The sequence below is a fragment of the Triturus cristatus genome, chromosome 2_1, assembly GCF_964204655.1.
Source record: "Triturus cristatus chromosome 2_1, aTriCri1.1, whole genome shotgun sequence".
Lineage (NCBI taxonomy): Eukaryota > Metazoa > Chordata > Amphibia > Caudata > Salamandridae > Triturus > Triturus cristatus.
Genome location: NC_140581.1, coordinates 172,939,714 through 172,964,060, shown reverse-complemented (window position 1 = coordinate 172,964,060; position 24,347 = coordinate 172,939,714). Strand labels below are relative to the sequence as shown.

Sequence of the window (24,347 nt, the reverse complement as noted above, 5' to 3'; positions counted from 1 at the left end):
TTGGAAGAGGTGGGCAGACTATAGGGGTCTCCCCCTGGAGCCAGTTCCAGAGGAACGGGAGGAGGGGCGCATCTAGTTTCCCCCGGAGGGGGGGTACACACAGGGATTGGACATGGAAGTGTCCGGCTTATGCTCAATACATGATGTCGTTGGTTGGGTGCAATACGGTGCGGTCGGGGGGAGGGAGTTGGGAAAGTTGGTTTTCATCTGAAATGCATTCAAAGTATCCTATTATGATAAAATTGTCAATGTCATGATCAATGTGTTGCTTGGGCCGATACCTCTGGGGCTACAGGGGCCGGCAATATATATGTTCGTTGACGAATAAAAACAATTTTCACACAAAACAAGCTTGCTATGAACATTTGTGGGCCGTTCAGTGCCAGAGGCATTGAAAACAGGTATGCCATAGTCATGATGGACTATTTTACTAAATGGCCCGAAGTAGCGTTTGTGTGGGAGACTAAATCATCCAACGTGATAGACTTTTGTGAGGAGGTTTTTCGTAGAGAGGGTTATCCGGAGAGTGTCACGACTGACAACGGTCCAAGGTTTCTTGCTGACGATTTTGGTAAATACTTGAAGGGTGCAGGTGTGAAGCATTGTACCACTGATTTACAATCCTAGGGAAAACGGCATGGTTGAAAGATTTAACCGTGTGTTGAAGGAATGTGGGCAGTTAGCTGATGCGGACGGGTGGATTGCAAAAGAGCAGTGAAGAAGATGATTTGAAGTTACTGTAATACACCCATACTGCCACTCAGTAAACGCCATTCTCAGATACAATAACAGGATAAAGAGTTGTGCAGGCGAGTTCAGGGTAGGTGATTAGGTAAGGTCGTTTGTTGTGGGAAATCAGAGTGGGTTTGTCTAAATGGTTCAAGCCCAAGGAGTTAATGAAGGTTGTTGGTAACAGTGTCTGGTTGAATGATGGCAGGAGGTGGAATATGTGGAAGATAACTAAGTGCAATAATTTGGAACGCGATGTCTTTTAACGATTCGGGTTCTTTTGTTCCCAGTGAACTTGAGGGCGGAAGGCCGGATCGTATCAACTTTAAACCGAGGTGGCACAAGGACTATTTATGTACTTAGACTTCGAATTCTGTTCATGCTATGTCCTTGACATATTTTGGATTCTTGTTTTTTTTGTGTGTGTTATTATTTGTATTAAAGGAGGGAGATATATGTTGTATCTATGTATCTATCTTGTGTACTAGCTACATCTGCTGCTGGTTGCCATCTCCACTCGATTCTGGAATGTGGAATCAAGGGGACAGAGAGCAGGCAGTTGCTGATGAAGGACCTTTGGGGTTGTTGTACCTTGAAAATAAACCTTTTTACCTACTCTAAGAGGCCTCAGTGTACTTCAAACTATCCACATAATTCCACTGCATATTACAGACAACCACTCCACAACACATACGTAAAAAATATTTACATTTACAAAGCCAATAGTTTTAACTTTCGTTTTCTAAATAATCACTCCACTGCAGACAAAAAAAGATAAGTAAGCATTATCATTTACAACGCCAAAAGCTCTAACTTTCACAAATGCGAGACCAATTGGCTTGTTATTTTTTACTGTAAAACGTACCAGTGTCTCTTAGCGGCTTGATGGTGTCTACAGAGCATCTATTTACAATATACTTGCAGCCAATCGCAAGCTGTTTTGCAAGCCTGAGCCGGCTGTAAATGTAGTTATAGGTGCAGCCGAAATGAGAACCAATCCGAGCCCGCGCTGCCCTTGGGCACATTTGAAGGCAAAAAAACGGGAACCTCGGAAGCTAAGCTATTGTCTCGTAACCTTGTCCTCTTTCTATTGCTGATGACGGTTGGGTGACTCTGACGCAGGAGCTGAAACTTCTACTATTGGGATTGCTGGCTCGCGTACACAGTCGCCATGTTGGGATGGTATCTACCGGAAGTGCCTGGGTGGCGAGTGAAAGGTAAATACAAAGAGTAAGATTGAGTTAGTGAACTCTCGCCACTGGAGGTTAGTTATCGACTGACCTCAAGCTGCCTCCGAGTGAGAAAGCTTGTGAAAACCATGTGCGGCTTGAGGTCAGGTTTTGGCGCCCTTGAATGCTGCATGGATGTCCCAGGAACTGCTATTAAGTGATAGCAAATTACGTATAAGGGGCTGCAGCCTGGCGAGCGCCGTCGTGATGCTGCATGCCACGGTATTCGGGTGTGTTGCCCCATATCTTGCTCTGCTTGTTTAAAAACATAACGTCTAAAAGTGTTGTACAGAAGGGCACGGGCTGCAGAAAAGGCGATTAAATATTCTGGTTACTTTTGGAAAATTAAGCGATGCACTACAACAGGCAATAGGATTGCACGGCGGGATTCAATCATGTACTGCTAATGCAGAAGAGGGCCCCGCATACTGTTTTACTGAATGCGCAACAGTATCGTAGCAGGGTGAGTGAGACCAGTGATACCTGTCCCAGGGGGGGAAGCAGTACATTTTACAACTAGGGCATTCGTGAGGAAACGGCGTTCCTGACAGTGTGGGCTATAGAGCAAACTTGTGCTTGGGGGCAGCATGTCTTGTCTACAAGAACCATGTTAGGGCTGCTTTGGACCAGAACGCGACACTGCCAATCGTGTTGCAGGAACAGTGTGTTGCACATGCCTGTGGTTGAAATGATTGCCAAAAGCCACTGCTGCAGGGAGAATGAACATCACGCGGCACTCACGGAAATGTAAACGGGCTTAAACTTAATTTGTAGATACGAGGACGGCAATTCATTATTTCTTTACTGTTTACGAAAGGAAGCAGCTTGTTGTTTGGGGGTGGGGGGTGCAACATGCAATGGCCAAAGTGCACGATGCTCGGGATCTACATGTAGGAGTTAGCACATGGCGGGCAATGGCTCACTGGGAGATGGAAGCACAGGATTTGCCTGTGGATTCAGGTAAGGAGCTGCACGTGATGCTTCCTGCGTTACCGGAGAAATAGATAGACACAACACAACCTAAGGCTATAGATGGGTGACAACATAGGTTATGATTCTCAGTACTGATGGCTTTACAGCCATTACGCTTCAGAAGACACACCCAGACATAATAAGATATTGTGCTGGCATCCCTCCTCTAAAACCTTTGGTTCTGCATCTGTTTTATAGAAGACCACCAAAATATAGTTCTTCTGCCCATATCAGCATGTACCTCTCCATATTCGAACCACAGTGGGCCAGCAATACTAAAGCACAACAGAGCAATTTCAAACATCCCTTTCCCAGTCAGAGCCCATTATTGGAAGCTGGTAAAATATGAGCTTAAAATGTTGTAAATATGGTTCTAGCTAAATAGCCGATAGCATTGGTGCTGTTGGGTGGCCTGAAGGGGTATCACATCATATTTGTATCCAATTGGAGAAATGCAGCACAGCCATCTCTCTAGCAACAACGTTTTTTATAGAGAGTCTCCATCCTACGAATAATTTAAACCTCATTTTACCACTGACTGCTCAAAGAATATGGCAAGACACATGCTCAAATAGTTTTGAGCATCATGAAGAATCATACCGGCCTGTTGCTGCAATATATGTGCTGCATAATGTAGGGAAATAGCATTGTTTTTTTTTTTTTTTTTGAAACCGTTTATTGCAGTTCGTAAAAGTTACAGGTATGGGCCTACAACCATCCGGCCGGCCGCTAGAATGACAAAAACATATTGCACACTTACAGTAAAAGTCTCTAGGCAGTGCAGAGCAGTGAAACAGGAGTAATCAATGGTGCAGGCCACACAGCTCCAAGCCCACAGTACGGTTCCCTTTTCTTGAAACAAAACAACACCAAAAAACCACACCCGCAAGGCAACCCGCGATCCAAAATAACAGCACGTGCTCCATAAGTGGGGGATCCAAACCCGCAGCAGAACTCTGGAGAGGGGAATGGGAATAGATCAGGGACTGGGGGACCGCGCGCCCGCGGCTGAGGGAGGGGGGCCGTCTAGGGAGACGGAGCAGGCGAGGCAGCCGGTAGCAGTGGTGGCTCACAAATACCCCCGCGGTAGGCGTTCCAGGGGCCCCAGAGTTTCACCCACGCCCCAGGCTTACCTCTCGCCACATACACCACCTTTTCACGAAACATACACCAATCCATATGCTCTTTCCAGGCCGACACCGCAGGGGGCCTCTGGGATCCCCACAATTGAGCAATGTCGCGCTTGGCTATCATGTATCCCAGAGTCACCCACCGCGTCTGCGGGACCGAATAGTCATTCGGTTCCCATACATTCAGCAAGCATCTCCTCGCTTCAGGCAGCAGCGCAACACGCGTCACCACACGCAGGACCTCAAGCACACCACGCCAGAATCGCTCCACCTTCGGGCACTCCCACAGTATATGCATGAAAGTCGCCAACGCACCACAGCCACGCTTACACATTCCGTCACCAGCAAAACCCATACGCAGAAGCCTTGGCCCCGTCACGTAAACCCGGTGAAGGATCTTGAGCTGGACGAAACGAAGGCGAGCCGGGATGGCCACCTCTTTCGGAGAGGCCACCGCGGAAATCCAATCCTCATCGTCCAGCTCCAGCCCGTCGGCAACCCAAGCCTCGCGGAGATTAGTCAGCAGGCACGATCTATCGTTGATCAGTTTTTTGTATATGAGGGAGATCGTACTGTCCGGGACATGGCCATCTAGGACTCTGTCCTCCAGGGGGGAAGACTCCGGAATGGATGCGACATCCGGGAAGACGGAGCCCAGCGCATGCCGGACCTGTAGGTACCGAAAGTACTCACTGCCCTGCAGCTGGAACTCCGCCTGCAGCGTCTCAAAAGTTTTGAATCCCCCCCTCGTCCAGAGATCTCCCACTGTGCTGATTCCGATCGTGTCCCACTTCTCGAAGCCCTTCGATGTCCACAGGGAGCCCAACCTCTCAGACGCATATAGCGGTGACGCCCGGGTCAAACGGTCCTTCCACCCCATAGCTGCATTAGCCGCGTGCCAGACACGCACCATGACACGCGTCGGCCCCGTCAGACGGGAGTCGGGCGCGCCAGAGTAGAGCGCTCGATTGTAATCGCCACCGGGCAGGAGCATCTTATCCATCTCAAATGCCGGGTTCAAGGCGGGCCCGTAAAGGCCATGATTAATTGCAGCTAGTTGGGAGGCCCAGTAATACCGTTTAATGTCAGGGAGGGCGACCCCCCCATCGTACCACGGGAGCGTCAATTTAGCCAGAGCAATGCGCGGCCTCCCGTCCCAGAACAGGCGCCGCTGGAGGCCCTCCACCTCACGGAAATAGCGTGCCGGGACCAAGTCCATAGTATTCTGGAGGGCGTAGAGGAAGCGTGGCAGGGACATCATTTTAAACAAGGCCGCTCGGCCGAGCGGCGAGAGCGGCAGACGCCGCCAGCGCACCACGTCCTCCCTCAAACGCCGGAGGGGGGGTAACAAATTCCGCTCATAGCGGGCCTCCGGGTCAAGAGTGATATAGATACCCAGGTACCGAAAACCTTGGGAGGCAATCTGGATCGGACAGTCCCGTGGTAAGGCCGGAGCCTCCCCGGAAAGCACATATACACAGGATTTCGCCCAGTTGATGACCAGGCCTGAGTTGCGACCGAATGAACGCAAAACATCAACCAGGACGATCAGTGATTTACGCGGGGAGGCGAGATACAGAAGGATATCGTCAGCATAGAGGGACACACGGTCCTCATGCTCGGGAGTCCAGCGGAGACCACGGATAGAAGGGTGCCACCGCAGCCACTCCGCCAGGGGCTCCAGGGCCAGAGCAAACAGGAGAGGCGACAGGGGGCAACCCTGTCGCGTACCCCTCCCCAGCGCGAATGGGGCCGAGACTCGCCCATTCACTACCACCTGCGCCAATGGGCCCGAATATAGCAATTTGACCCAGCTAATGAAACCCGGGCCAAACCCGAATTTTGCCAGCATCGCCCAGATGTATGGCCATTCAAGCGTATCAAACGCCATGGTGGCGTCCAAGGACGCCAAGATGGCCGGCTCCCGCACAAATGGGACACGCGCGAGCACCCCGTGCAAGCGCCGCAGATTGAGCGCCGTGTTACGGTGCGGTATAAAGCCAGATTGGTCTTGGTGGACCAAATCGCCCACCACGCCAACCAACCTGTTGGCCAACACCTTGGCGAGGATTTTGGGCTCCGCGTTCAAAAGCGAAATCGGCCTATAGGATGTGACCCGTTCACGGGGCCTCCCCTCCTTGTGGATCACCACAATTGTGGCTAGACGCTGGTCCGGCGGGAGGGAACCCCGCAAGTGGGCCGCCAGGAACATCGCGCGCAGGTGGGGCGCCAACACATCCGGGCGTAGCTTGTAGAGCTCGATGGGAATACCATTGGGGCCCATGGCCTTGCCGGATGCAACCGAGCGAATAGCCAAGGCAATTTCGTCCGAGGTGGGAGGGGCATCCAGCGAATCCCTGTCCTCCACCGTTAGGGAGGGCAGTGCGATGTCCCGAAGCAGGGCATGGGAGTCTGCCTCCGAGCAGGGGGAAACCGGGGAGTAGACTTCGCGGAAATAATCCGCGAAGCAGGAGACAATGGCTTCCGGCTCAGTGACACACGCACCATCAACACTCTCAATCAAAGGCACCACACGGCTCGCTCTCTCCCTCTTATCCAACCACGCAATCAATTTGCCAGCCTTATCACCCACATCATACAATCGCCCCTGCTGCTCTCTACTGAGGCCCCTGGCCGCCTCCGTGACGAGGGCCCGATAGGCCGCCTGCTTTAGGTGTAGAACATGCAACTTGTCGTCTGTTACCCCGCTTCCCAGGGCACCCTCCAGTTCTGCAATCTCGGCCTCTACCCGGGTCACCTCCTCCCGCTCGCGCCGCCGGGCATGGGAGATAAAGGAGAGGGCCTCCCCTCTAAGGACTACCTTGAAAGCCTCCCACAGGGAGATGGCCGAAGAGACCGACCCCACATTCTCATCGAAATATCGCTGTAGGGATTTGATCAAATCGGCACGAATGGTGGGGTCGCGCAAATACCATGCATTGATTGGGGCCACCCTGCCATCCCCCCTCGGGAAGACATCGAGATGCAACAACAATGGGGAGTGGTCTGAGATACCCCGCGCCAGATGGCGCACCTCCCCCACCCTCCCTGCGTGGGCCGCCGGGACAAGGATGTAATCAAGCCGCGAGAGGCTACCATGGGCACCCGAGTGGAAGGTGTACTGTCGCAATGCAGGATGCTTTAATCGCCAGCAATCCACCAGGCCCAGCGTGTCCAGAAGGCCGGGCAGCCACGCCTGTGCCCGGGGGAGGTCCCTAGGGGGATGGCGATCCATAGACCCAGAGGCTACCGCATTAAAATCCCCTCCAACCACCAGCAGGCCACTCGGAAGGTCCAGAAGGAGGCGCCCCAGGTCCGCAAATGTGGTGGCTTGTAACCCAGGCGGGACGTACACTGATATAAAGATAAACACTCTACCCTCCATTCTTCCCACCAGAACCGTGTAGCGTCCCCTCTCATCATGGCGCACCTCATCAATCTCCAACGGGAGCGAGTTCTTGATCATAATACCCACCCCCCGCGAGCCCGAGGTGAAGCCAGAATGGGCCGCCAATCGATATCCCCGCCGGTTCATTGCATGAAAGGAGTTACCTATAAGGTGCGTCTCCTGCAGGAAGACAACATCTGGTGAAATACGTTTTAAGTACTGCAGGACCACACCACGCTTAATCCTATCCCCCAGGCCGTTAACATTCCATGACAACACAGCCAAATCCCTACCCCCCATCATACGTCGAAACAATCGGTCGTCCCCCATCGAGCATCCTAAAAACAACAACATAGTAGCGGGTTTGCCCTGCGGTGCTAACAAACAACACACCCCCCCCACCCCCCGGTCCCAACAAAACTCCCCCCTCCCTGCACCCCTGCATGAGCCCAGACAGCCCCCCCAAAGTGCAGTGTGCCTGTCGCCCCATAGCTAAAATACTAACTAGTCCCCCAGAGGAGGAGGGAAGCCCCCAACAGACCCCGCACGACCTCCATAGGAGGGGAAAATACGCAATCAATAAATGGTGAAGGAACAACGTCCAGAGCAAGGCCTATGCAGTCACCCCTCAATTCTACTCCGGCCGGCCCTCCTCGCCAGCCGCGCCCCCCCCGCCCCCCCGGCCCCGATCTACAGGCAGAGTGTCCAGCCAGTCCCCAGCCGCCTCGGGCCGGTCGAAGAAGTGCGTGCGACCATCCACCTCTACCCTCAGCTTAGCTGGAAAGAGCATTGAGTACTTGAGGTTCAGGTCCCTCAGGCGACGTTTAACACCAAGAAAGCTCTGCCGCTGCTTCTGGACCGCCGGGGTAAAGTCTGGGTAGAAATGTACCTCCATGTTGTCAAGCTTGACCGGTCCCTGTTGTCTGGAGGTCTGGAGGATAGCATCTCTGTCCCGGAAATTAAAAATCCGGGCAATGAGATGCCGCGGCAGGGCACCAGTCTTAGGTCTGCCCCCGGGGACCCGGTGAGCACGCTCCACCGCAAAAAACTTACTCAGCCCCCGGGGCTGGAGATGGGTCAGGATCAACTCTTCCACGAAAAGATCCGCCGCCTCCGCCTCTCGTCCCTCCGGCACCCCCACAATACGGACATTATTCCTCCGGGCCCGACCCTCGGAGTCCTCCAGTCGCCGGTCCATCAGGGCGCTCGCCTGGCCAAGCCGGCGCACCTCCTTCTGGAGGGCCACCACGTCTGTCGTGAGGCTCGTCGTGGTGTGGGCCAGGGAGTCGACTCGGTCGTTTGTTTTGGACAAGTCTGCCCTCACAAGGCTCACATCCACCAGGACCGAGTCTATTTTTTGCGCTAAGGTGTCGAAACGCTGGTCCACCGAGGCCTTCATCTCTGCGATGGCGCCCATGACGTCCCGGAGGGTCAGATCCACCGGATGAGCGGATGCCTCCGTCGGGCCCACCGGGGATGCACGCGATGTCTCCGGAGAACCCTTCTGGAGCGTGTAGCGGTCCATACTGTTGGCCTGGTGCGCCGTGCCACGGCGGGTCGTCTTCACCTTCGCCCGGTCGCCATCTTGTTTGGTGGACATGCTGGCTCTTCCACCGTCGTGCCAAGCACCCCAAACGGGCCGCTATACCAAGTCACGGGTGCCAGGGGGGGGGCAGGGGCGACCACCGAACCGCGGGTCAACCCACCGCCGGCGGGTCAGCCGGGCTCCTGGACAAGGCCACACCACCACACCCCGCTCCGCAGTCCGACCCCGCTTGAGAGCTAGGAGGGCGCAAAAGCGAAAGTGAAAGTGCGGGGTACGCCAGTCGCCCAGCCCCGTTCGCCGCTGTTATTCACTTTGTCCCCGGATCGCCCCACTACTCCAATCCGGGGGGCCGGCGAGGAGAAGGCCACAACCTTCGATCGATGCTCCCACCGGCGTCCGGGGTCCGATTCGAGCCCAAAAAACGGGTGGCGCCTCAGCTCCGGTTCCCCAACACAGTCCCCTCGACAAGGACAGGATATCGCCAGGATTAATTCAGGAGGTCGCGGAGGTCCTCGGGAGCCTCGCACCTACGCGGCCATCTTGGTTGCGCGCTAGGCTCCTCCTCCGGGAAATAGCATTGTTAATATGAATTGTTGTCACGCTTGATAGAAAACAATGGTCCTGTGGGAATACCAGTAAATCAATCCTCAAATTTACGAACACTAGAAAAACTTAAATATTTACTTAAATACAGGAGGGAAGATTTTTTTTCACAGTCCTGATCAATTTCATCTATTTGCATAATAATCATGGCTAATGAAGATGGAAAAACGTTTATAGAATTCAATAGGTATTGAGCCCTTTCCGGAGGTAGGAATTGAATTACAATAGCAACATCTTCTTCAAATCAAATTTCACTTCTGAATCATTAATTGGTGTATCGCAAAGGGAACGTAATTTGAATGAGAAAGATCTCTCAAGTGCATCAGCAGTTCTTATAAGTGCCTCATAGGTCTACAAATAGAGTGATAATAGTTCTGAAATTGCTGCAAGATATCAGTGGTCTGAATATGGCATCCCGCTTTACTGTCTTTTATATACTGAATAGCCCCAGAGTTGCTTTTTTCTCTAATTTTGTGAGTGGGAATACGACCCACTGATTCCTCATAATGAAGGACTTACAATACGTCAACAGATAAATATATATCCTCCTTGTTTGCTGTCCCAGATCAAATAGCCTTCGCATGCTCATTCATATGGGTAGTATCACATGACCTATAAACGCTTCTATGTGGCAATTTTTGTTAGAGACATATCTAATAGTAATATCCAAAGTGTATGCTTTTAGAACTTTCCAAGTGATATACAAGGGCTCTGTATCGTTATTCAAGGTAATAAACTCTTTAATTCATTAGCTTCATAAACCGCGGGAATGCAATATCCACTAATAGAAAGCTATTGAAACGCCACCAAAAGATGGGGAATTACGGGGATTGATTAAGGATTGTGATCCGAGGTGGGGGCGGAGCTTGCCAAGGCTCAAGATGGCCACGCTCTGAACGAGCACCGCGAGCCATCCACATAATCCTCCATTATCCTTTTATCCGCGACTCCATTCTGCAATAAAACGAGCGGATCGAGTTCCACTGCCATGCGCTTTCTTTGGACGCGCAGATCACCGACAACAAAGGACATTGACGGCGGAGCCATCTGCGGCCTGTGCCTGCGGCCTACGCCCGCTACGTAGTGTTCGTTTCAGCTGCTGGGTTTTTCAAGAGCTGTGGCGCTGTATGCGACATGTCCTACTTGGGTACGTTGGCTGAGCGGTTGCGCGCCCCCGGGAACTCGGCCTGACAGCGGAGCACAGGCGTGCGACACCTGATGCCCTGCACCTTGTCGGCTGGGTCGGGGGCAGACCGGCGGTGCTGTGACACAGAGGAGGACCTCAGCGGGCCTTATCATTTCTTGCAGACGGTGTGGGGAACGATCCAGGCCTGGGCTGTGTTGCTTCACAGAGCGGAGGTACGTGGGTTTGTGGAGCTTGGGCTGGGGCGGCCTGTTTGCAGTCAGGAATCCGCTCAGGTTGCTTTTGTTAAGGAGATTCCACTGCCCTGGCTGAGGTGGACCCTGCTCCTGTGATATCCACCTACGTTGGTACATCGCGTTTCTCTAAAATTGGTGTGGTGGTTACTGGAAGATGGGACTGCCATACCACACAACCCACCCCAGATGGAGAATCCCTGTGAAGTGAATCGCACTTTTAGAACTGAGGGTGAGATGAGATTGTGCAAAAAAAACAGCCAGGGGAGATTAGTGTTTGACTGACTTGCTTAGCTCCACATAGTCGCAGTGGACAATTAGGCTCTCGCGCCTCCCAGCAGGTGTAGGTCTTTCTCGCTCATGAACTCGAACTCTAGACATGTACTTGCTACGGAGTCCTTGATCTTCCCCTGGTCCTAACATTGCTGTCTCCTGCCCTGCTCTGTGGGCCACCGATACAATCTTCCTCTGGGAATAAGGTTGCCCACCCGCCATACCTATTGCCAGTATGCCCGACTCTATCGTGCCTGAGCACGCACTATAAAACACTTGGTACTGCGCAGGATCAGAGCGCTGCTCGAGGGGTGAGATCGGGTGATAGCCGAGCTCCCATCGGGTCCCAGAATAGGCAAAGTGGACAAGATGCAACCTAAGTTGCAATTCGAGCAACGGAAATCGAGATGTAGAGACTGAGGAATCTCTGACGAGCGCACAGCGCGCCAGAAGAGATGGAGGGAGACATCAAACAGATCCTGGCAGCGATGCCGCAGAGTCTGGCATCTATTGATGGGAAAATAGACATGCTGGCTTATCGCATGGACAGAATGTCGGAGCGGATTGATAAACATTCGGAGAGGCTCGACATGACAGAACAGCAGGTGTCAGAGGTGGAGGAAGCGCAGACTGAGGTAGATGCAACCCAAAAGAAAACGATTCTGGCGCTTCAAGACAAAGCAGAAGATTTAGAGGCTAGGTCCAGAAGAAGTAACATACGCATCACAGGTCTGCCGGAATGCGATGGGCAACATGGAGACTTTCATAGAAAAATTACTGGTTGCTCTGTTAGGTTGAGAGACCTTTTCAGAAATATTTGTGGGTGAACGTGCCCATCAATCCCTAGGCCCTAAGCCTCCCCTGGGAGCTCCGCCTCGTTCGGTTATTGCAAAATTGCTAAACTACAGGGACCGGGACGCTGCCTTGAAACAGGCCAGAGAAAAGAAAGACGTGCTGCATGAGGGTTCCAAAAACCTATTGTTCCCAGATTTTACTGTGAGGGTACAAGAGGCCAGAAAACAGTTCGCTCTGAAGAGACTTCTAGAGGAACAAAATATGGATTACGCCATGCTGTATCCGGCTAGACTCAAGGTTACTATGAATGGTAAATCAAAGATTTTCCTGGATCCTAAATCTTTGCAGATGTTCTAAAGGAACACTTCAAGATGGAAGAGCAAAATAGAGAATCAGAAAGACAGGACGAGGCCTCTGATGGCGGTATGGATGTGCAGGATTGAAGTAGCATTTGCTAGATAGACTCACGCTCTGTTGGTCTGGGCTGATGTGAACTGAATTCAGAATTACCCCACTATCTGCAGTAAGCTTTTTGTATCCTGAGTACCAGAATTCCCATTTTGGACTTTAAGGACTCTGCATATCGTAAATATAGTTATAATTATCTCCATTTGTTGTTAATGTGAGAGATATCGATTGACTAAGCTTGTTATTATGTCAATAGACCGAGGATGGCCTACTCACTACTGGCGAGCTGTAAGTAGGTTAGCTGCTTTTGCATGGATAGGGCATATCATCGTGTGACCCCAGAGATGCTGGTCCAGGCTGCTGTGGATCACCCATGTTCCCTCTCTGGCGATCTGGATAGGGACTTGGAGACCCTGCAAGCTTGGCTCCTAGACAGGCTGAATGATTTTGCCCCGGAACTGACACCCCGCCTGACACCGAAACGGGTCTCTGCGCCTTGGTTTACCGCAGCACTGTCGGCTACGCGGCAGCAGTGTAAGGTGGCCGAGAGAGCTTGGCGGGCACAATATGATACTGTAGCCAAGCTGACCTATAAACGGTGGTCAAGGCCTATCACCGGGACATTCGCCTGGAAAAAAAAGCATATCTAGCTAGGAGAATAGAAGCTGCTTCTAACTCCTGCAAGGAGATTTTCTCCATTGTGAGAGAATTTATTTCCCCATGGTCTAACACCTCGGACGAAAAACCGTCTGGTACCTGGGCTTCGGACCTTGCTGATTTCTTTACGAGCAAGATCCAACGCATACAGGATTCTTTTCCATCGCCTGGGCCCACGGGCCAGACTAATCCTGAGGCCATTTTATCCCCGTGGGCTTGGCCTGGTGTGACGCTGAGTGTGTTTCCTTCGCTCTCTGCCCCTGACTCTTTAGCGCTAATGGGCAATCTCAAATCGGGTTCGCCCCTTGACCCATGCCCTGCTAAATTTTTAGCGAAGTTGCGGAGGTGATCAATCCACTGGCAAACCCGCTGTTGAATCTTTCGCTGAGTCAGGGAGTGGTCCCGCACGCCTGGAAGCAGGCGATGGTGATTCCATTGCTCAAAAAGCCAGGCCTAGACCCGAAGGCCCCGGTCAATTATAGGCCCATCTCTCTGCTGCCGGCTCTCACGAAGATTGTGGAAAAGCACGTTCAGGTTGTGCTTTCCAATTTTCTTGAGACCAACGAGATCTTGCACGCCACCCAGTCGGGTTTTCGTCCCCATCTCAGCACAGAGACTGCGCTCCTTGAGGTCTCAGAAACCATTAAAGGGGTTCTGGACTCTGGGGGCAAAGCCATGCTGGTGATGTTGGACTTGTCGGCGGCGTTCGACACCGTCCCCCATGATGGCCTTCTCGCAAGACTCTTTGAGATAGGTTTGCGGGGGACGGTGCTCGGCTGGTTTTCCTCCTTTCTAGCCGGCCGCCGGCAAACGGTCTGGGCCTCGCCAGATTCCGCCGTGATGCCGCCTCTGGGAGTCGGGGTCCCACAGGGCTCTATCTTGAGCCCGACCCTATTCAACATCTTCATGACCCCGTTGGCGGCATTGGCGGAGTCGTATGGGGCCCAGATCGTATCCTACGCCGACGACACCCAGCTCCTCTTCTCGTGTAAGAGAGGAGAAGATTTTGACGGGGAGAGTATCCGGGATTGCCTTGGGGCTGTTTTCCAATGGTTCCAACTGAACAGCCTCAAGTGCAATTCCGATAAGTCTGAGGTACTCTTCTTTGGGTGCGACACAGAGCCAGACTGGCAGGCCTGGTGGCCGATTAATATGTTTCCTCCGTCTTGCTCCTCCCAAGTCGCCAAGAATCTGGGGGTCAAGATGGATAAGGGGCTAACATTGAAATCCCAGATCCTCGGGGTGTCGGGCACCTGCTTCGGCATCCTTAGGATGCTGCGGAGGTTCCTTCCCCTGCTGTCTGAGGAGCATAGGAAACTGACAGTGCAGGCTCTGATCGGGTCCAGGTTGGATTATTCTAACATTCTTTACCTGGGCCTGCCAGAGTATTTGCTGCAGCGGCTCCAAGTGGTGCAGAACGCTGCTGCGAGAGCAATCTTTGGATTAAATAGACGGGCCAGTGCATCGGGCCTGTTGAAAACCTTGCATTGGCTCCCTATCCGGAAACGGATCGCCTTCAAGGCTCTGACTCTGGCCTACAAAGCTCTCCACGCGGTGGGAGCAAAGTATCTTCAAAAGAGACTGGTCTTCTATCAGCCGACCCGGTCTTTGAGGTCGGAATCCCTGTTTTTGGCGGTTGTTCCGCGTGTGAAGAGAGCTCGCCTGGGAGGCCGCTCTTTTGGACTACTGGCGCCACAGTTGTGGAACTCTCTGCCGTTCACTCTGCGGGGAGCTACCAGCCTACTAGTTTTTAGAAAAGGCCTTAAAACCTGGCTGTTTACCCAGTAGCCTGTTTTTCCTGCATGTATTTGTCTGGCATTCTGTCCTTTTTTTTTTTAACGGTGTTATGTTATTGTGTTGCAGCCCTCCTTTTCCAAAAAAGCGCCGGGACACTCTTTTTGAGTAGCCGTGCGCTATACAAAAGAATAAATAACATAACATAACATGTTCTAGATATATTTGGATGGCACTTTGGTGTATTGTATTAGTAGTGCTCTTTACGAAGCTGAGGTAACATCTGCCCCTGTGTGTTACTCACTCTATGATATTTATGTGTTCTTTATTTGTGGGAAACGGCGGAGGGTGGGGTGGATTCGTCTGTGCTGAGTTGGGGTTTGCATGGCGTGAGTGGTGGGGGGGCATTGGAAGTCGTACGTATTGTTCTGTGTAGTCATGGTTGCAGCGTGTATAGCGTGTCCAGCGATCCTAGAGGTCATTCCTCGAAACTGTAAAGTTCCCTAGAAAGTACACATGGAATATAATAATGGAAATAAGATCCCTAGGTTAGATCATGGGGGATAGACTGCGACTGCTGACTTGGAATGTTAGGGTCCTAAATGACTTCAGGAAAACTAGGAAGATAATCGCTTATCTTACCAGACATAATGTGGACGTGGCACTTCTACAAGAGTCCCATCTACCCGTGGACAGTCTGCAGCTCACGTGCAGGAGATTGCATGGCATATTTCATGCTGCAGGGTTTTGTACTCATGCAAGGGGTGTAGTCACCTGGGTAAATCCGCGAATTGGCGTCTCACTAGAGGCGATTGAGACAGATAAGGATGGCAGATATGTCATTTCCAGATGTAAAGGAAAGGGGTTAGATTTCAACATAGTTATGGCCCTAATTTCGATTACCCACAATTTTATAGAGATCTTCTAGGGCGCGCATGTAGACTGCCACTGGTCCCACAGGTGTGGGGAGGGGATTTTAATTGTGTCCTAGATCCAGTGTTGGTCCGTTCAGGAGGGCCGAGCCGGCGTAAGCCATTGGCGGCAAAGGTGATAGAGGATGCTATAGCTGAATTAAACCTGGTTGATGTCTGGTGCTTGAGACGGAGTGGAGTGGGAGGCTTTACACACTACTCAGCTCCACATGACTTGTAATTACAGAATTGATTACTGGCTCACTTCTAGATCCCTGAGCTAGTTGATTTGTGGTTGTGAGATTCAACCCCGCTCGTTTTCAGATCACTCACCTATTCAGCTGGATGTTACAAGCCCATTGAGAAGACCAGCCCCATACACTTAGAGGTTCCTGCCTTACGCTCTACTAGACGAAGTATTTAAATCTGAAATGATGGAAGCGATTGGAACCTATTTGCTACAAATATTGGCTCTGTCCCCCAGTTTTCCAAGGTTTGGTAGATGTTTAAAGTGTATATATAAGAGGAATAGTGATGGCCAAACATTCTGGGGTATTCCGGTCAATTAGAGGGCAATTGGAATCCCTAGAAAAGAAATTGGCCACGCTGGAGCGGGAGGCACGGGAGGATCGGAATGACGAGGCCCGAGGAGAGCTCAAAAACACTTTGGAGGAATATCATGAAGCAGCTGATAGAGAGGTTAAGTTTTTGGGAAATGAGCTGTAGCGAAAACATATGGGGAGGGGGAACGGCCGGGTGCTACATTGGCAGCCTTATCGAGGGGTAGGTGGGGGAGACAGCTAGTATTACAGAACTGCGTTCATCTGGAGATATTCTGTGGGATCCTGACGCCATAGTGGATGGATTCAGGGAGTATTAAGCGGATCTGTATCGCACTAAAATAATGGCAGAAGAGTTAGCAATACTGGACTACTTGGAACATATTGAACTTCCTTGGTTGGCCGATGAGCACAGGGAATACCTTATGATGCCTTTGGAGGACTGGGAGATCCAGGTCGCTTTCTGAGCCATGAGATCTGGGGGCGCCCTGGGGCAAGTTGGCCTAACGGTCACTTTCTACAAAGAATTTAGTGAGATTTTGGTTCCTCACCTGATTACATTATTCGATTAGATGGGTGAGAGCGGGGAGATGCCCCGATCTATGCGAGAGGCCTTGATCGTTACCCTTTTAAAGCCAGGTAAACCCCCTGATGAATGCACATCATACAGACCGTTGTCATTATTGAATGTGGATACCAAATTATTTGCTAAAGTACTGGCAAACCGCCTAGCTCCTCTAGTATCGCAACTGATTGGCCCCGAACAGGCAGGATTTGTTCCTGGGCGCACTCTCACGCATAATTTAAGCACAGTATTTGGCACCATCCAGCATACAAAACCCGAAATAAAAGCGGCCGCTATCTTCCTCGACACCTGGACCTTCATGACAGCAGTATTGAGGCGTTTGGGAGTAGGTGATCTCTTTTCCCAACTGGTAAAGGTTTTGTATAACTCCCATACGGCCAGAGTTAGATTGGGAGACCGGGAAACCTCTCCTATTCAAATTTCTAGGAGCACTCGGCAGGGATGCCCGCTATCTCCTCTACTTTATGCTATTGTTGCTGAGCCCTTGGCCTGTGCTCTAAGGCAGTACCATGGCCATTGCGGAATCCGTTTTCCTGGATCCAATTGAATTATTTCCCCTTGCGCTGATGACACCTTATTATACATTAGAGACCCGGAGGTCAACTTGTCAACGGTGCTGAGAGAAGTAGTACGATATGGGGAATTCTCTGGCCTCAAAATTAATTGGGCTAAGCCCACTATTTTCCCCCTGACTTTAGCCATGGAGCCGATAGAATGAGTTTTCCCATTTAGCTGGTCCGCTGAATCTGTGCGGTACCTAGGTATATAGGTACATACTAACTCCGAAATAGTGTTTAGAGAGACCTATGGAAAGGCAATCGTCAAATTGGAAGATGATGGTACCAGATGGGCACGACTGCCATTATCACTTCTGGGTCGCATCTCCTTAATGAAGATGGTTGTGTTGCCCAGATTCTTGTTTCTATTTTTGAACATACCCATGGTCCTCCCTGCTCATTTTTCAAACGTATCAGGTCGTTGTTGATTCGCTGGGCTTGGGATAGTGAACGGCCACGGGTCACATGGGAAATCCTAAGGCTACCATATTCATTAGTTGGACTCGGTGCTCCAGATTTGGAGCTCTATTACAGAGTGGAGCAATGCTTCCATGCTTTTTATTGGCTGCACCAACAATCCCCCCCCCCCCTCCACATTTGCATATCGAAAGGGTCGCTGCTGCGCCCTCCTCCTTGACCGCTTTGCTATATCAAGACCCATCTCGGTGCGAAGGTGTCTTGGATTCCATAAACGCTACCTCCCATGCTTGGCAGAACTTAATCAAAAGGCAGGCTCAATTATTTACTCCCCGCTAGCCCCGGTAGAGATGTGCCAGTGGCTGCTTATTTCTGATGAGCCGGAGGTGGTACGCGCTCTGGCGATGTTTGGTATCTCAAAGACCGTGAACTATTCGAGGATGGAAAGGGAGTTAGACATGCGCTTTGAGACATACTGGGGAGGAAATGCTGGACCCTCCAGAGGTAGCTCCCTTTTCATTGTTGTTGCGGGCAGTTTCCTTTTGTAAAATCGTATCCAGGATCTATAGCATGGTACAAGATTGCCTTTATTAAGGCTAGATTGGCGTGGCAAACTAACTTGGAGGTCATATTACATGATGAAATATGGCGCTATTGTTGTGAGGCCACGAGACATGTATCATTGAATGGGCGTCATAGACTCATTCATTTGAAATTCCTGAATAGGGGGTATTTCACTCCTGCCCGTTGGCATAGGTATGACCTCAGAGATAATGCGAGAGGTGTAGTGCCGATCAAGCAGGATTCCTACACTTGGACTGGCTGTGCCCTAATATCGCTAAATGCTGGGCTCTAATATTTAAAAAGCTTGGTGATATCACGGAGGAGCATTTGACACCTGACCCCATGTTGGCCCTGCTGAGTTACTTTAAGCAAGTCCGGAAAGATATACACAGATTGATAGGTATAGGCCTATTGATCGCTAAGCGGGGAGTGTCTATGCGTTGGTCTCGATGCCCTCCCCCTACTGTCACACAATGGTCTAGGGACATTGTTAGAGATGGGGGTCTCTAGTTGGCAATGGTTTGCACCTTTGTCCAAATAGGGGCCCTTGCTTCTAGTCAGGGAAAGGGGGATACTCTCCTAAAATAACCCCTGCTTACCCCCTTGGTAGCTTGGCACGAGCAGACAGGCTTATCTCAGAGGCAGTGTGTAAAGCATTTGTGAACACATACAGTAACACTGAAAACACAACAAATGGACACCACACCAGTTTAGAAAAATAAGTAATCTTTATCTAAACGAGACCAAACGACAAAAATCCACAATACAGTATTAAAAAAATAAGGCTTTCAAATGCTTGAACTAAACAATTTCTACCCAGTTGTAAATGCGACACTATTCTCACAAAGTACCTTGGATGCGTCACGCAAATCAAACAAAAGGGTCGCAGCGAAGGTGATGCGTCAGTTCCTTGCTTCAGTGGAGGCGATGGGTATGTTCCTTACTGCAACGCAGGCGAGGTGATGCATCTGTTCCTTACCGCAGAGGAGGGGATGCGTCTGTTTCTTACTGCGTTCTGGTTACAATACCACAAGATGGTGCCTCGATGCTTGGTGACGATCCGGTGCGATGCGCCAAAATAGCGGCTTGATGCGATGGTCCGGTACGATGCGTGATCTTTTGCAGCTGCACGTCAGGTGCTGCGACGGGTTTCTCATCGATGCGTCTGGACCCGGTGTGGATGCGGCAGGCTTCTCCCTGGTTGCTCGACGAGGCGTCGGAACCAAGTGCGGATGCAGCACGCTTCTTCTCTGTGGTTCGGCGATGCGTCGGAAATCAGTGCGGATGTGACATACTTCTTCCTCGTTGCGTCAATCTTCCAACTCCCTGCGACAAACAGTCTCTAGAGGTCCTAAACAGCAGCAGTCACCTCTTTGCAGGTTAGAATTCCCAGCAAGGAAATTCAGGGGAGCTGGTGGTGAAGTCTTTGTGTCCCTGAGACTTCAGAACAGGAGGCAAGCTCAGTTTCAAGCCATTGGAGATCTTCCTCAAGATGACAAAGCAACAGCAAAGTCCTTCTCTCCTTTCCTTGCCAGCAAGTAGCCACTGCAGGCTCTTCTCCTTGGCAAAGGTTCCTCTTGATTTCCTAGAAGTGATCTAAAGTTCTGGGGTCTGGCCCCCCTTTTTATACACACACATCCTTTGTTCTCTGAAGGCAGAGAGGGTCTGTACCTAGACAACCAGTTCTGTCCTCACTGGTGCAGCTTCCTGGCAGGAGGTGGAGAGAGCATTGTTGAAAGCAGACCTGGTCCAGGCAGGTGAAAGGAAATCTCCTCCCGCCCACTCTAAATTCAACTCTGGTCCCATTCAGCTCAGCCCTGACTCATCAGACTGCCGGAGCTGCTGCCCTCTCCCAGCTCCTGTCATTCACAAGCCAGACATACAATACACAAACCTAGCAGAGGCACACTGGATGGTTAGGCTAGAAAATAACTACTTTCTAAAAGTGGTATCTTCAAACACAGAATGAAAAAATCACCCACACTAAAAGATGAACTTTAACATTCTGAGTTCAGGCATACTAAACTTAATATTCATATCTTGTTTCCTGGGTCAGTTAGGTTTATAAGATGTTCTAATCAAACTGCCCATTCTGGCCCATGGGAAAAGATAGCCTTGCAATAGTGAAAAACAAAATTGGCAGTATTTCACTATCCGGACATGCCACACACATCAGGGCATGTCCTACCTTTCACATACAATGCACCCTGCCCACAAGGGTACCTTGGGCCTACCTTAGGGGTGACTAACATGTAGAAAAGGGAAGGTTTAGGGACTGGCAAGGGTGTGCACTTGCCAAGTCCACATGGCATTCCCAGACTGCACACAGGCTTTGCAATGACAGGCCTGAGCCACATTTTACAAGCTGCTTCTGTGGGTGGCACAATCGGTGCTGCAAGCCCACCAGCAGCATTTGATTTACAGGCCCTAGGCACACATGGTGCACGGTACTAGGCTCTGACAAGTAAATCAAATAACAAATCAAGGAGGCACTAATCCATTACAACAATTTACAACAGGGAGCACTTGCACTTGGGCACTGAACAGCAGTGGCAAAGTGCACAAAGCATCTAGAACAGCAAAAACAGATGAGGCAACAGCGAAAAATGGAAGGGAGACTCATGTCAATGGTGCCAAGTCTAACAGACATGTTGTTCTGTAACACACAAACTGAATTATATAGTGAGTTGCTCCTTCCTCAGACCTGACCCAAAAACCTCTGGAGCCTTTATCAGAGCAAAAGATGAGCATTTTTAACACCGTAACACACCCTTTTGACAGTAAAAGGCACGCTGGCTTACGATGTATTCATACTGCGTGCTGCACATGCACGCCCTCAAATTGATTCTGGCAGCATGGGAGAGAGTAACATGTAATCTGAAGAAATCTGTTCCTTTATTGGTCCCACTAGTTAACTGAATATTTGGATGGCATGGCAACTTTGGAGGGGTTAGAGGTATTCATGTTTAGCTGGTATAATACCCCACCGCAAATGTATTCCATGGAACTGTATTAGATACGCTTATTTCTGATATAGCGCTGAATTGACATGTATGTACACAGTGACTATTTTTTAAAATTTGTGCTGTTAGTGGTGTTTTGTTCTGATATGTCCGTCTGTTCTTTCTGTAAACTAATAAATTAATTTAAAAAAAAGGATTGTGATCCGTGGTAATATTTGAAGAAATATCGATCTGAGCTCATTTCTGAGCTGAGGTGCGGTTAAAAGATTGACCAAGATATAAGCCATATCAATCCTAGGATAGTGTCTGTGGACGGAAGAGGTGAATATAAATCTTATCTTGCCCCATTTCAGCTCCTGCTATGCACCCCCAGGCCATAAACGTTTCCTTGTGTATGTATGGCAGATTTTACCTTTAGGTAATATGTGTTTTCCAAGCAGACTATATTGAGGTTAAGTTGATGTAATTCCTTGTGGAACACCATTCTTTTGTTTGAACGGTTTCGTTCACAAACAGTCCTAACTAGGTTTATATTATCTATCTTGTTGCTTGTGATAGTGTAACGCCCTGAACGTCTCAGGATCGTTTAACAGACACGATAATGAGGACGCAACCACTTGTGAAGGGTTAGTTATTTTAATGAAGGCAAAAAGAATACAAAGAATAAACAAAAGTTATAGTCACTGGAATCCTCCAGGCTAAGTACGTTACCAGCCCACCGCACGGATGGTCCTAACCGTCCTCTGCATATACGCCGATCCCGGCGTATGCCAACAGAGGGCAGAAATGAAATGGCCGACAATGCCAATCGGTAGGCTGTGAGGGGCACGAAGAGTTTTGGGGAGAATCGAGGAGTCAGGGAAACACCCAGCCGGGGTCTCTACCTGAAGGGAGCAGCCGCTCAACCTCTTCCTCAGACTGCACCGGGACGCGGAGTCACCTCCTGGTGATGCGTCACCGATACCCCAATCAAAAGCAAGAAGACTGAACCGAGAGCAGCCGCTCGATCGATCCTGTGGACTTCCGAGTCTGTAACGCGGCAAACACCTCCTGGTGTGCGTTACAGCTGGCAGTCCCTGTATCTCTGGTCGGGCTGGGAGTTACGACTCCAACCAGCAAAAGCGCCACTGCGCTTTGACTCAGCCGAGTCAAAAAGCGAAGCTCAATGGTTGACCGGTAGAGCTTCCGGGTCCTTCACAGGTGACGATGGGGCAAGACACGGCCCAGGGAGTAACGACTCGACCTACCTCCGTTCTTGCCTTACTGGAGCACCACTCCGGAACACTGCTCTTCACGAAGCAGGTACGTCGGTGTAAACACAATATCCGACAGCGTTGTACCTCCCGGTTCCTCCCTTTATAGGGCGTGTTTTCCTTGAGTTATGTAACAGCTCTCCTGTTTACATAAGGGCGTGTTTTCCTTGAGTTATGTAACAGCTCTCCTGTTTACATAAGGGCGTGTTTTCCTTGAGTTATGTAACAGCTCTCCTGTTTACATAAGGGCGTGTTTTCCTTGAGTTATGTAACAGCTCTCCTGTTTACATAAGGGCGTGTTTGCCTTGAGTTATGTAACAGCTCTCCTGTTTACATAAGGGCGTGTTTTCTTCCCCTCGCATGACAGGAATTCTTGACAGATAGTAAATGTGTTAGGAGTAAAATACAGATATAGTTGTCTAGAGTTGGTGTCTTGTCCTTTTAACATTAGTAGCTCTATACTGTATGTATGTTCACTGTTTTGCTTATTTTTCAATATTGCCAATTTTCCAATGCCACCCACGCCCCTAGAATTTGACCCCCCCGCACGCCTCCAAGTGGAGAGACATCCTGGTAATAACTGATGAGTGTTAAGGCAGAGAAAGTGAAGCCTGAGCTAACCAAGCCCCTCACCATGAGAAATTGAAAAAAATAACCGCATCAATATTTCATCCATGAGGGTTACTTAGTGCAACAAAATGATTGTGCAAAAAAGTTTGGGTTAAATACTGAAACCTGAAGAGTAAAAAGAGGCTACCATCAAGACATGAAAAAATTAATAGCTAGCATTAGTCCATCGGTTATAGTTGCCATTGTGAAGGATTATCTTAGCACATTGGATGTATTTGCCCCTTCTAGATAACAAACAAGCTCCTTGGTTCTTTTAGATCTATTTGATCTCCAATCTCTTGAAGAGGAGCTTTAATTTTTAGGAGCTACCATCTCCCGCTCAACAGTGGAATGACAAGACGGTGCCTGAATTAAATAGCTTCCACCTTATCTGGAGCAGATAGAAGAGCTGTGGAAATAGCCTGTCGTCATAAAAGGAAAAATCCTGATATATATCAAAATAAGACAGTGTTGTGTATCTTTCATTTTTACAGTAGGAGAGAAGGTGTCGAACAGATCAGGAAAATCTTTTTGAAACAGATGAATGGTAAATTGCCTGGGTCTGTGTCTTCAAGTCTTGCTTTAATCCCAAGAGCACAAAGATGTTTCCTACATTGTCTGCTTTCCATATCCTCATGTTTATATCTAATGGCTTTTATCATTTGAGAATGTTCATCAACTCTGTTGACCACCCTGTCGGTTGCATCTTTGCCTCTACTGTGCAGTTTTCTAAGACACCAGACCTGTCACAAATTGTACCAAATTTGCCCATAATTTTCTGAACGGAATCCTGAGTCTTTAAGGAAGAGGCTTGCACATCCTGGTAGGTGCACATAGTTTTGGCTGGTAGCTTGAAAATAGCCTCAGGATGCTGTGTGTTTTTAATTATGTTCCTTCTTCAGACAGATCTGTATTAGGTTCACTTGGGACACTAGTTTGAACCACGATAAGGGTAGACTAAATTAGTCTAAGTAAGGTAAACTTCAGTGTCTGAACCTCCATTTTGAAGCTTATCACATATCACACATCCCTTTGGAACGGGTTTTCTCATATTTTCTGTGAGTAAATTAGAATTATGTTGGCAAT

The 24,347-nt window shown here is 49.9% G+C and overlaps 1 protein-coding gene across 5 annotated transcripts in view; it reads left to right on the top strand.

Annotated features, from left to right (window-relative positions):
• The first annotated feature begins 1,706 nt into the window (after nucleotides 1–1,706).
• Nucleotides 1,707–24,347, top strand: part of FDX2 (ferredoxin 2) — a 267,455-nt gene continuing 244,814 nt past the window's right edge. Inside the window, exon 1 of one of the 5 annotated variants that reach the window (XM_085629201.1) lies at nucleotides 1,707–1,946. The gene's annotated coding sequence lies outside the window, so the exon portion shown is untranslated. The other 4 variants (XM_085629193.1, XM_085629217.1, XM_085629209.1 and 1 more) reach the window with 4 other exon arrangements.